The 12,859-nt window shown below is 44.4% G+C and overlaps 1 protein-coding gene across 1 annotated transcript in view; it reads right to left on the bottom strand.

Moving 5' to 3' along the window:
- Positions 1-12,859, bottom strand: part of MARCHF4 (membrane associated ring-CH-type finger 4) — a 98,519-nt gene that overhangs the window by 84,535 nt on the left and 1,125 nt on the right. The window lies entirely within an intron of this gene.

Genomic DNA, 12,859 nt, shown 5'->3' with positions numbered 1-12,859 from the left:
CTGGCTTTCCCAGACATTACTAGTCGCCCCTCCTGTGTGCTCCTTCAGCACAATGGATGCAACCCTGGTCCAAGGCACTCATTAAAATGTCGTGCTATGGTTGCTTCTTCGCTTGCTCTGGATTCTGAGCTCCCCAGCTTATCTCCATCTTCCCGGGGCCTGGCACTGGGGGTGTTCACTCAATGTCTGTTGAGTGAATGGTCACACTGATCCTTGTGGACCAGAAAAGAAATGAACAACAGGACATTTCATCTTTATATCATGACCTTCGGGGATGGAACATCCCCTAAGAGGTCATCAAATTTATTTCCCTCATTGAGCAAGACTGATGAAGTGCCCGCTGGGAGGCACTCTGGTCCTATCTGTCTTCGGCTATGGTCCTCAGCCCTTGTGCCCCAAGCTATTTTGTTTACCCTCAGCTAGCTCCACCTCTCCTTTGTAAAACCTGTTTAATAACTGTCTTTTCACAACATTTCATAACCAGGTAATAAGCCATATCTTTCTATTACAGAAAATTTCGAACACACATAAGACTAGAGAGAATAGCAGACAAAAGCATGTACCCAATCACCCAACTTCAGCATTTATCAACTCATGACCAGTCTTGTTTCACCTCTAGTCATTGGATTCTTTTGAAACAAATTCCAGCCATCATGTCAAATAAACACTTTTTTAAAAAATTTGAACTGCACTCGTAGGAGGGATGAAAATTTATTTAAATCGTGAGGAACCTCTCTCTGTGTTTCGGGCAGGGAGGAAGCAGAGAACTCTTGAAATCATACCACATACTCCGCGAAAAGCTCCAAACTGATTTTTTTTTCACACAAATACTTGATGGATGTCAGAAGTGAGAAACACGTGATTATTGTATAAAATGTCAGCACTGACTTCACGAGGACCAGGCCCCCGGGCACTCTCTGGAACAAAGATGATCAAAAGGCAGGAGCAGCCAAATGGACGAGCCCCCTCAAGCGCCGTTTTCTTCCGTGCTGAACGGCTGTCGTCCACGTGCAGAGGTGTGCCCACTCGCCCCCTCCCACCCACAGACACACACACACAATGGGAGTGGACATCTCTTCACTTCCACTCACGCCTGCCCTCGTTCACCTGCAGCTGCCTGGTTTGGGCAGTTGTTTTCTGCACGCATTAGAGAACTCAAGAGCCCCAGCACAAGAAAGCTTTCCTTTCTAAAGTAGCACACTGCTCCACGGAGGCTTAAGTCTGTGGTTCTTGGAGGCATCACCACAGGATGAATCAAATATACAGCCCACACTCACTCAATATGCCAAAACGCACCATTCGGGGTGTCAGGTTAAGAAGTGGTAAAGAACACTGCACAATGGCCAGTACTATTTATGCTGATGATTACCAACTCTGCTTATATGGTTAAGATCCTGTATTGGGAAAACATTTCTGCCCACTCAACACTTTTTACTGCTCAGGTGTCACCCCGTCAATCTCGAAGCACTTAGCACACAGTACTTGTGCCTGGGGAAATGTGTGAGGAATGTTTATCATCCTCTTCCGACAGAGGGGTAAAGAGAGACCAGAAAGAGAGTGAATGTTCATCTGGAACCCCCTTCGTGTACTATAGTAGGTGTTGTCTCCTCAAATTCTCACAATAATTCTATGATGTATTTCTTTTATTCACTCCACATTGCAGATAGAAGACACTGAAGCTCGGGGGATTGAACTGATTTGCCCAAAGTTGTTTTTAGCTACTAAGTGCTAGAGCCTGGATTCTAACCCAGTTTTTCTAACCACCAAACGCGTGCTCTTTTTTCTATACTTTTTTCTTTTCTCTATACTCTTTTTTTTCCCGATTTTTCCAAGTATGAAACACTACTCCCCACTTGAATTATTTTTATTTTTAACTTCCCATTTTGAAGTAACTTGATTCATTAAAAAATTTAGAAATATACCTTCCCATAAAAGTTTCACCCTACTTTTCCAGAAGTTAACATCTTATAGAACCATAATACAATGACCAAAACGAGGAACTAAGCATTGATACAATGCTATTAAGTAATCTATACACCTTACTTGAATGTCACCAACTGTCCCACTAACGTCCTTTCTCTGGTCCAGAAGCCAATCCAAATCACACATTGTATTTAGTTATCATATCTCTTTAGACTCCTCTAGTCTAGAACAGTTCCCCCTTCATTCTTCATCTTTCATGACCTTGACATTTTGGCTGGTTGTTTTATAGAATGTCCCTTAATTTGGATCTTTTAATGCTAAAAGAGTTTCACAAACCCTCAGATGACTATAGTTGTACTTTGAGTATCTGCTGATACAGAATATATTTATTGACAAGAAGCTGCACTAAAGTGAAGGATGCTTTTGATTTTGTCCATCATGATGGCTTCCACATACATTTGAAAATTTGTATGTGTATCTGTGAGATAATTTTTATTTACTCTACTGACAATGCTTGAGTATATTTAGTTTCACCTACTGCTGTGATATTTTGGAGCTTCTCCTGAGGTCAGCAGCCCACAGGCATACACACATCAAGGTAGAGGTTCTCAAAGAAAGTTTGGAGAAGACCACTGAGAGCTGGTAGACCAGATAACATCAACAGCTAATGTTCCCTGCACTTTGCTAATTTATTGCTTTTTTTGTATTTGCCAAGAGTTTTGCATGCATTATATCATTTGAGCCTCACAACAGTATCTCTAAGACAGGTACTATTATTATCATTCCCATTCTACAGTGGAGGAAATTAAGATTTCGAGTCTGTAAGTGACCTGCCCAAGGTCACACACCTGTTGCATAGCAACACTGAGATTTGGACACACTTCTGCTTGGCTCTGAAAGATATTCTTATCCACCATGCCAATTTTCTCCCAAAACATCTCTGATTGTTTGCTTCCATTGTTCCTATGTCTGGAAAAGTCTTCATTTCCTATTTCCCTGGTTCTGTCTTTGAGGCCCAGTTCTAAGGTCATTCTTCTAGGGAGAGTTCTTCTACTGGTGGCAAGAGGAGTTGGATTTAAACAAACCCCAGGTACTGCTCCTCCACCTGATGAGGCATAAAAGAGGACAACAGAAGTAGAAGGGGCTTGGATATTCCCTAGTACAACCTCCTTCTTATACAAATGAGGAAATAATAACAATAACAACTAATATTGATTGCATGTTTACTTTGGGTCAGGAGTGTTCTAGAGGTTTGACATGTGTTATCTCGTTTAAATTCCCACAGCAGCCCTAAGAGGGAGGTACTAATACTGTGGAGGGGGAGATTTCAAGAGCTCACCCACATCTGGATTTCCTCTCTTTCCAGGCACCCAGAAGGATGACACTCCTCAGCCCTGCTGCCGTTAGGCAGAGCAGTGTTTCTAGATCCAGCCAAGTTGTAGGCAAGAGTGACATGCCATTCCAGAGCTGAAGCACTTCACTGTTGGTACTCAGGGCGCTGCAAGGGAGCGAGCTGTGCACCATCTGTTGCCTTACTCTGGGGCTCTGGGGCTTCCCCAGAGAGGCCCCTGATTTGACTTTGCTCACGAACACCCTCTGAACATAATTCAGGAGTGAGTATTGATGGTTCTATTTGTCAAGGAAATTAATATCAGCTGGGCAACGTCTCAACATGATCAAAGTTTGCATCTCTCCCTCACGTCACAGTCCCAGAGGGGTTAGACTTTTCCATCTTGTGGCTGTGCCACGCGAAACTTGTAGTTCTCAGCTCACTGAGGCAGGGATGGAGAGAGATCCAAGAGGCATCCCTTCCTGCTTGTTCCCTGAGTGACACATGTCACTTCCTTCTTAGTCACATGGTCCTGTGCCCACCCAACCACCACCCTCTCCTCTACCACACCCTTGTTTCTCGTACGTCTGAGAACCTCAGGTCTGGTGGAAGCATTTCTTCTTCCCATTTGGTTTCCTCCTCAAACTGCTGCCTAATACACAATACTCCTGTGAAGTAGTCACCTACTTCGGAATTGTCAAAGCCAATGGTTAGAAATGCAGATTCCAGGGCACCACCCTGGGACCATGGCCTGGGACTCTGCATTTTCCCCCTTCCTGAGGCAATTCTTGGTGCACACAGATGTTTCAGAACTATTATAACCTGTGCAGCACAGGTCAGTGTTATCCAAACTTCAGTCACTAACACTCTTTGATGAATTCATACTATCATTTTCTTCGTACTTAACATTTTTCTCTAAATAACTCATATATTTACTTCCGTAAATTTATTTCTCAAGGAGACTTTTTGTCACTACCAGAAGTAAAAACCCGTTATCATTAACCGCAAAAAGAAGAGACAAGTTGTGCTATAGTCATATAATAGAATGTTATTCAGCACTAAAAATGAATGTGCTATCAAGCCCTGAAAAGACATAACCATACATGCGTATCACTAAATGAAAGAAGCCAATCTGAAAAGGCTACACATTGCATGATTCCAATGATGTGACATTCTGGGAAGGCTCAGACTATATTGTAGTTCAGTGATGGGAGCAGAGGGATGAATGGATGGAGCACAGGGAATTTTTCAGGTAGTGAAACTATTCTGTAGGATACTATAATGGTAGATACATGTCACCGTGCCCTTGTCAGAACCCTTAGAATGTACAACACCAAGAGTGAACTGCAGTGCAAATTATGGACTTTGGGTAATAACAGTGTGTCAAGGTTGGTTCATCAATTGTAAAAAATGCACCACCTGATGAAGGATGTTGATGGTGGGGGGATGCGGGGAGGAGAGGTGGGAGTGAGTATATGGGAACTCGCTCAGTTTTTCTTCCAACACTAAATTGCTTTAAAAAATGAAGTCTGTTAATAAAAAAAACAATAAGTACACACAAACACAAGCGAAACAAGATTAACAGATTCTAGCAATGTATTGCTGTATGTCCAAAGGCTCTAAGCCTGGTGTCTTCTCTCTTTGTTTAAAGAGAAGATTGACAAGCCTTAGAAAGGTGTTAAAGACGTATTATCTCTCCAGTGAGATTTTCTCCTGGACATAATCATAAGGCATGAGAGCAGACTGACAAGAGAACAACATTCTCGGCTGGGGATCAGTGTTATTTAACATCATGTCTGTCTGGGGTAGCCATCCCATCCCAGCTTTCAGAAACACTAGTCTAGGGAGGACCCTGAAGACACACACCTTGCAGGGGTTTCCACCACCATTTCCTCAACAAGCTCCTGCATGTGCTTGGTCCACTGCTGGCCTCTAGGGACTCAGAGTCCAGGAAAGTGTTTTTCTGCACAGTTCCTGCCAAACAGAGAGTGTTGCTTAACAAAGACCTGTCAGGGACATGATGGTGATGGAGATGGATAAAGACAAATAGGTTAGGAGTGAGGCATCTAGGTAGGGGAGGACAGAGGTTCAATAGACTCAGGCAATGCAAGACAGAAAGTCAGCTGAACAGAGACACTGGATCTAAACATGCATCCCTGATGGTCAGGCACAAAATAGCTGGGTTTACTGAGGTCAAACACAGCCTTAATCAGAGTGTCTGATTTTTTAAGGTTGTAATGAGAGAGGGTGGTAGAAAAGGCAGCAGTGTGATCTGGGGGCCCCACTCCAGGTCTCTGAGCTACATGGACAGGATGAGATGAATATTGTTCCCATTTAATGAACAGCTACTGTGTGTCTAGAACTTTAATCATGCCCACTCCTTACAACAAGTGTTCAAGCTCAGTATTTTATTCCTGTTTTATAAACAATGAAATCTGGGTTCAGGGAGGTTAAATAAGTCACACAAGATCACCCAGCTGGGAAGGGCCCAGACTGTGATTTAAATCCATGTGTTTCTGACTTGAAATCCCACGTTCTTCCCATCCTTCTGCAACTGTACAGGAAAAGATCTGCTCCTGGTCAGTGGTCTCAAGCCAAGATAATGATCACTATGATTACTAGAACAAGAATCTTTGCTAGTTGTCATTATAGAATCAGGAAACGAGTTTGGATGGGATGAAAAGCATCTCAAGGGACCATCTATATCCCCTTGGTTGGCATTTTAATTTACACACATACATACAAATATGTACCCATGTGCACATAAGCATGTATGCCTTCTACCATGTGTACACCAGGAACCAAAGGTAACACTATTAGTCTGGAATGAACGTGTTCCAGGATGGAGGGGAAAAGATCAACAAGTATTGAATCCCTACTGTATGCAGAGCCCTATGGGTATGCAGAGCCCTATGCCAGCCACCAGGGTGGTTTCAAGAGGCTTCTTTTGGAGAAATCGATGTTGATTCTCTTCAACCACATCCAAAGTAACCTTTCAATAAAGAAGGAAACTAATTTGATCTGTCTTTCTCAAGACCTCTGAGCACATGCCCTGGAGATACTCTCGTCACAGTAATGAGCTGGGTGCAAGACTGAGGCTTGGAGTCCCTTTTGTGGGCTTGGATCACAGAGTTGGATAGAGCCTCTATTAGCAGATCCCTTTCTTTGCAGACACTTTGCATCTACCTAGAACTCAAATTATAACATTCAATTTTGCGTATTTTTTCATACGTCAGTCAGTCCCATGTGCATCCCATTTTTACTTTTAACATACACAGAAGGAGGTATCAAATGTGTACTACATGTAATACGCACAGTCTAAGTGACTCTATCTTACATATGATACTTCTTGAGGGGGGATGGGATACAGTTCGCCCACACAGTATTCACTTGCCAGCTCCTTTACATCCAGGCTCAGTTCCAACTTGGCTTCCTTCCCAGCAAACAAGAAGCAGCTCTCTCATTCCCACACTCCTTTGAGTATCCCCTCCCCCTCAAAACTAAACCCCCCTCCCCCAACTCACAAACCACAGCTGGGCTTCTCCAATATACCAGCTGGAAAACAGAGCAGAGAGAGAGAGAGAGAGAGAGAGAGATTGATTCCCAGTATCTCTTCTTTCTTCTTTCAGGCTCTTTTGAAATCCATATTTCATGCCTGCTCTACTGGCTTTATTAAGTAATTCTCTGTATGGGGGCCTCAAGCTAGAAGCCACACCCAATAAATTAGCCAACCCACCACAAACAGATGCAGGCTGGCAAGTGAAGAAGGATTACTCCAAAGTGAACACCATGCAGAGGATCTACAGTTGGGGTGAGAATCGCTCACCCTGTCCAGACACCAGGTGTCTCCCCTCCTCCAATCCCTGATTCCGTCTGTGAATGACAGACAGCTTCTCTCAACACTTTATTCACATGTATGCATGTGCCTGTGTGTGCATGTAAATAATAGATCACTAAATCTGGAAAATAGCCAGGGGCCCAATGGTGAGGTTTGAACATCTTTACATCATCTCTCAACAAAGTATTATAGCACTAGTGAGAACCCTAAGGAAAGGGTCCTTGGACCTTCCAGTTTAAATAGGACCAGGACTGGCAGATGTAGCAACTGGAAAATCGACAGTGGAAAAAAAATCTCAGATGGGAAAATGAAAATAGCTCACTCATGACTTTAGGGAAGGGGTGGCGACAAGTGTGCTTCTCCTTTCCTGGGGTGGTGCTGCATCCTAGGTCCATGATGGTATCTGTTACCTGCCATTCATGAAATGTTTGCTCTCCTGTTGTATGTGCATGGTGTAAATCCAGGATTGCAGTAATCACGTGCTTGCCAACAACTTAGTGTTTCTATAAACACAGGACAGAGACTATTCTTTGTGATCTTTGCTGAAGATAAATTTTTCCAAGCCATGTATTATATACTCTGGAACTAGATATGCTGGGACTAGATGACCCCTTGAATTGGAAAGTGATACAGACCCATCTCTTTGTGCTTAGGTTAAAAATCTCTTTGGACCCCAAGAAATCTCATAATGAACCCCAAGTCTCAAGCTCAAAAGGGATCTTGAGGGTCACTAGTTCCAGTTTCCCACTTGAGGCCCCTTTCTAAGGCAGCCTATACCCTCTTGGGACAGCTCTGATAGAAAGTTCTTTCTAGTATCAAAACCCAAGTTGGCTTCCCTGGAGATTCCATCACTGGCCAAGGCACTGCCCTTCGTAATCCTGCAGAACAGGTCGGCCCCTTCTTGCACAGCACACTGTCAGCATTTGATGCCAGTGAATATTTTTCTCCCTTGTCGTCTCTTCTCCCCAGTTCCCCTACCTGTGGGGCTGCCCACTGGATGACCTCTAAAGGCTCATTCATTCAACAAATACTTATAGAGCATGAGGCAAGTGCCAGGAACTGGATTGATGAACAAACACAACCAAGTCATTGCTTCCAGGGATCTTACAGTCCCTTCGCAGTGCCTCCCTTAGACCCAGGCAGGAGGGCCCCTTGCTATGGAAAGCTCTACTCTGGCCCTTCTTCAGCTGCTCACTTCCCATAGGGTGAGGAGCCTACAGGGTCAAGGACCCACATCCTCCTTCTAGAACATGCTTAAATTACCTGGAACCCTGGAATTCCTGCCTATTCAGCTATGAGCCTGTTCTCAAAACCTTCCTGGTTCTCTTTCTTCAGGCTCAAAGGGAGAGGGGCAAGGGGAAGATCTTTGGAGTTGGTATAGATAGAGCTTGGACAAGCCAGTGGGTGGGTCCACATGTGTATGTCCAAGGCCTATCGTGGTGCAGGATGGAGCCAGCAGTGGAAAGAGAATCAGATCAGAGTGGCCTGTTGACCAAGGGCCAGACATCCCCATTTGACTAGCACAGAATTCTGAAGACTCAGTTTTAAATTCAAACCTGCCTTCCAGGTTGTTTTGAAGATATGTTTGACAGGATATAAGGATAAAATGCATTTTGTTTAACAGTTTGTTAGCTGGATTTATTACTTGTAAATATCTTAGCCTGTGATATGTGAGCCTCCATCCATACTCTTGCCCTGGGGTCCATAAATGTTAGGGATGGATCTATTCTCTGTGGATACAGATGTTAATTAAGCAATCACACAAAGAAATGTAAAATTCAACCATAATGCTAAGAAAAATAATATATAATTTGGGTCTCTCTTAAAATGTTCTGCTTGATCTCCATTCCCAGGGTTCTCCTTGCATCTTGGGGTCTCCAGTTTCCCTTGAGCCCTGCAAAGCCCTTCTCTTACTTTCTAAGACCCCAAAACACTGACTAAAATACTCCACACTACTCTTGCCCCTTCTGAACTCAGAGCTCCAGGGAAATGAATCCCAGGAAGAATAAGGGAGGCAGACCAAGACTGTTAATCTCTTCCAGATTCATTTTCTGCTTTTCATTAGGTCCAAAACAAGTGCCCCATCACCCCCACTGCCATGGTAGATTCCATCTTTGTACCCACTCCAGGTGCTCCACAGCTGACCCAGCCTGGGAGGTGGTTTCACCTCTTTGTTAAGGTATCTGTGTGTCTCACATCTCTTCTGCTTCCAGCTGTCTAAACTCAGCCTAAGTCTATTTCTTCTCACTTGGTCTGCAGCAGCAGCAGAGAAACCTTCTCTGACTAATTGGGGGAAAAGGTAGCAAATTCATCCACTTGTCTCTCTGAATAGGCACCCCACACACTAGCCGCTTTTAAGCATACATCTCTTTCTTGTCCCCGATATTACTGTAATTCACCTGCGACTCACTGTCTGTGTGTTCTTGATCTCTATCAGCCTCTGTGATGTCTGGGTTAGATTGTGAAACTCCCAGAGGGGGCAGAGCCACATCTGCCCTGTGTCTCCAGACCCTGCTCAGCAGAGCAGCAGGCATAGGTAGGCACTTAATATAGACTTTTGATGATGGAAACAGAAAAGCAGCACTCTGTCTAGAGCACTGTGAATGGGCAAGAAGCAATCTACCACCACAGACAGACCACATCACAGCAGTCCTCCTGCCAGCCCGGGAGCTGGGGCACACTTTTTCCTTTTAAACAAGGTGCGTGGGAGGGGGGCAACCTTTTGCCTCTGAGACAACACCAACAGCAAACACTGTGACAGCACGGCTCTAACCATGTTGACTGATCTGATGCTCAGAATAACCTTATGAACTTGGGACTATCATTATTATCCCAGCTTTACAAATGAGAAACCCAAGGCACAGAGAGCTGTGCAAATTGTTCAGGCCTCAGACTGGGGCCACCTGGCTTTGGAGACCTCAGCTTACCCACCCTGGTACACAGTCCTTTGGCATGAACTAGTGCAGCTTCAAGCAGAAATGGAGAGTGAAGGATTGCTGACCAGGCTCTCGTCTCACACGTTCATGGATCCTTGACCGACTGACCCCTGTCCTGCCTGAATGACTGGCTGAGGGCAGGAGAGTGGCTACTCAGTCAGCCGCCCAGCATGGAGCCACGTTGGCCCTCAAAGCGTTTGTTCACATCCCATCCCCCTCCCTCCTCCCATCTTTTCATTTCTCAAACATGCTAAGCTTGTTCACACTTGGGTCTTCTAACCTGCTGTCTCCCCCACCTGGAAAGCTCTTCCTCTAGACCCGTGTGTGCACCTCTGGGCCATCCTCATCACTTAGGTGTCAGCTCAGATGCTGCATTCCTAGGGAGGCTCTTCCCGATAATAGCTCCCAAGCCCTGCCTTTCATTCTTGTCTAACTCATTTTCCTGCTTTGCCTTCATCACGGCACTCAACGCCATCTGAGATCACTTTATCACTTTATCTGTCTACTAGTTCACTTGTCTATTTCTGCATCTTCACTAGAATGTTAGCTTCAGGAGAGCAGAAATCTCATCTCTTTTGTTCACACCTGGACACTCAGGGTCTGAAACAATGTCTGGCATGCTGGAGGTGCCCCACAACCATTTACTAAATGAACGCACGTGTGAATGAATAAATACTAAGTTCTTTGTAGATACGTGCAAATACGGAACTAGCTGAATCCTTCAGTTTCCTGCCCCTTACCACGTATACGTCAAGCCATTGGCAGGAGGAGATCAAATTTTCAGTTTTGGCAGCCTTTTAACCCCTGGAGCAGTGGCAAATGACTGGGGAGCTGTTCCGTTTCTTTGTTTGGGCAGAGAAAAGACCAAGATGTTCAGCTACTGAGTCTGCAGACTGTCTGCACTCCATTCAGGGCCACGTGTGGACAATTGCTGGACAGCTCCCTCCCTGAACAGAAAACAGGACACTGAAATCTTGGCTTTTCACTTTCTGTGTCTGACTGTCTCTCTCCCTCTCCTCCTTCTCTAGAGAGTTTCCCCATCTCCTTGCCTTTGTCTCCCTTCCTCATTGAAATCCTGTGAAGAAAAACAAGCAAAAAGTGGGAGAATGTGTTCACATCTAACACATGCTACTCATTACTATTGTAGCACAATCCCATCAAAATCTCCTGGCTCCTGCACAAATAAAGAAAACTGTCCAAATATAATAATCATGTGCAGGAATTGCATGATTTGATCTAGTCTTAGTATTGACATGGCCCCCTATCCCTCCCACATAATAACGGAGCCCATTCCTTTATTGGCGTTCGCTTTTCTTTTTTTTTATTCCATGCTTTATTTATAACACATTGTAAAAATAACAAACAAGAGAAGAAAGCTCCTAACCTCCACATCAGACTGTGTATCATGTGATGGTATTTCACAATATTCCTAATAATCCTTTCATTTTCTCTCTCTTTTTAAACAAAATACTGCTTTTCCATGTGCAAAATACATGTCATTATATATTAATCCCTTTCAAGTTATTTTCAGGCTCATTATCTTCTGGATCCTCTCAACACACTTATAAGCAAATGTGGGAAATACAAAAAAGGTTCCTCCAAATCACAGAAGTTGGAAAAGGGGCTCAGGGGTATAAAGAAATTTGAAGACGTTCACACAGCAGGCAAATATCATCCAGAATCGGCTCCAAGGCCTCCCTCATTCTAGAGACAAGGGTGTTCTTGCTAGAAGCCACACTCCAAGTGGCCCCTGTGACATAGAGACCTGAACCAGGGCATACGGGGGAAGAAAGAAACTGCTTAAGAGGTCAGGAAGGTAAACAAGTCTTTTTTGTTTGGTTTTTTTTTTTTTTTTTTTTTTTGAGAAGATGGGGCTCCTGATTGGGACAGATGCTGACTGGGAGCATCCCAAAGTGAAGCACCATTCTTGTTCTCAGCCCTGTCACTCCTTGCGTCTGTGCTGGAGGCCTGGCACTGGAAGATGGGCACAGGGCAGGCATCCCGGGCCTTCTTGCCTAACAAGAGTCCTTGGCTCTGGGCGGCAGTCCATTTGGGACTTTAAATAGTCCTAGTTACAAGAAGGAGGAAGCCAGCCCTCAGCCTCTCAGAGACATGTATTCACACTGAGATCCACATCACCTCCTCTCATGATGCCCAGGCTGTGGCTCCCACCATCATCTGTCCCTGAAGTGCCCTGCCCATTCTGAGCAAAGACAAAATGAATGAAAATGTCAGTGAAACCTGCTTCTCACAGAGAAAGCCCTCAAAGAGAACCAGATCTACTCAGGAGCACAAGCATGGCATCCTACTCTACCACCACTTGTCTAAGGAGCACACAGATGTCTTACTCCCATTTCTGGGAAAATAGTGAAGAAGTGGCTGATGTGACCACATAACTCTACTCAGGGTGCAACTGAGTGTCCTTTCACCAGCATCACTAACTAGATCAGCTTTTTAGATTAACCTTTCTTATCTTGGATTCTGTGGAAAGTGTTACCACAACTCACGATTCTAGAAGAATGTGCACATGCTATCCAGTACTGCAGAAACTAGATTAAAAGCTGAGCTAGAGGGTGAGTATAGGGTGAGTATGTCTGTGAAAATCTGAATGAATGGGACAGGGAGAACCCTTGGCCTTGGGAAGACTCTGGTCCATCAGGTACTTAGCATCCCCTATCCTGGACGGGGAGAATTTAAGGGACTTTCTAAGTTCATGTGCTTCAGGCCTGAGAAGGGAAATAGTTATGACAAGACTCCCTACTTCCTTCTCCATGTTCCATACTCTCACTCTCACTCTACTTAACTACCTGCTTTCAACCTAGAAAAACTTGA

The sequence above is a fragment of the Hippopotamus amphibius genome, chromosome 8, assembly GCF_030028045.1.
Source record: "Hippopotamus amphibius kiboko isolate mHipAmp2 chromosome 8, mHipAmp2.hap2, whole genome shotgun sequence".
Lineage (NCBI taxonomy): Eukaryota > Metazoa > Chordata > Mammalia > Artiodactyla > Hippopotamidae > Hippopotamus > Hippopotamus amphibius.
Note: the sequence above shows the minus strand (reverse complement) of the source record. Positions and strands in the feature narration are given on the sequence as shown.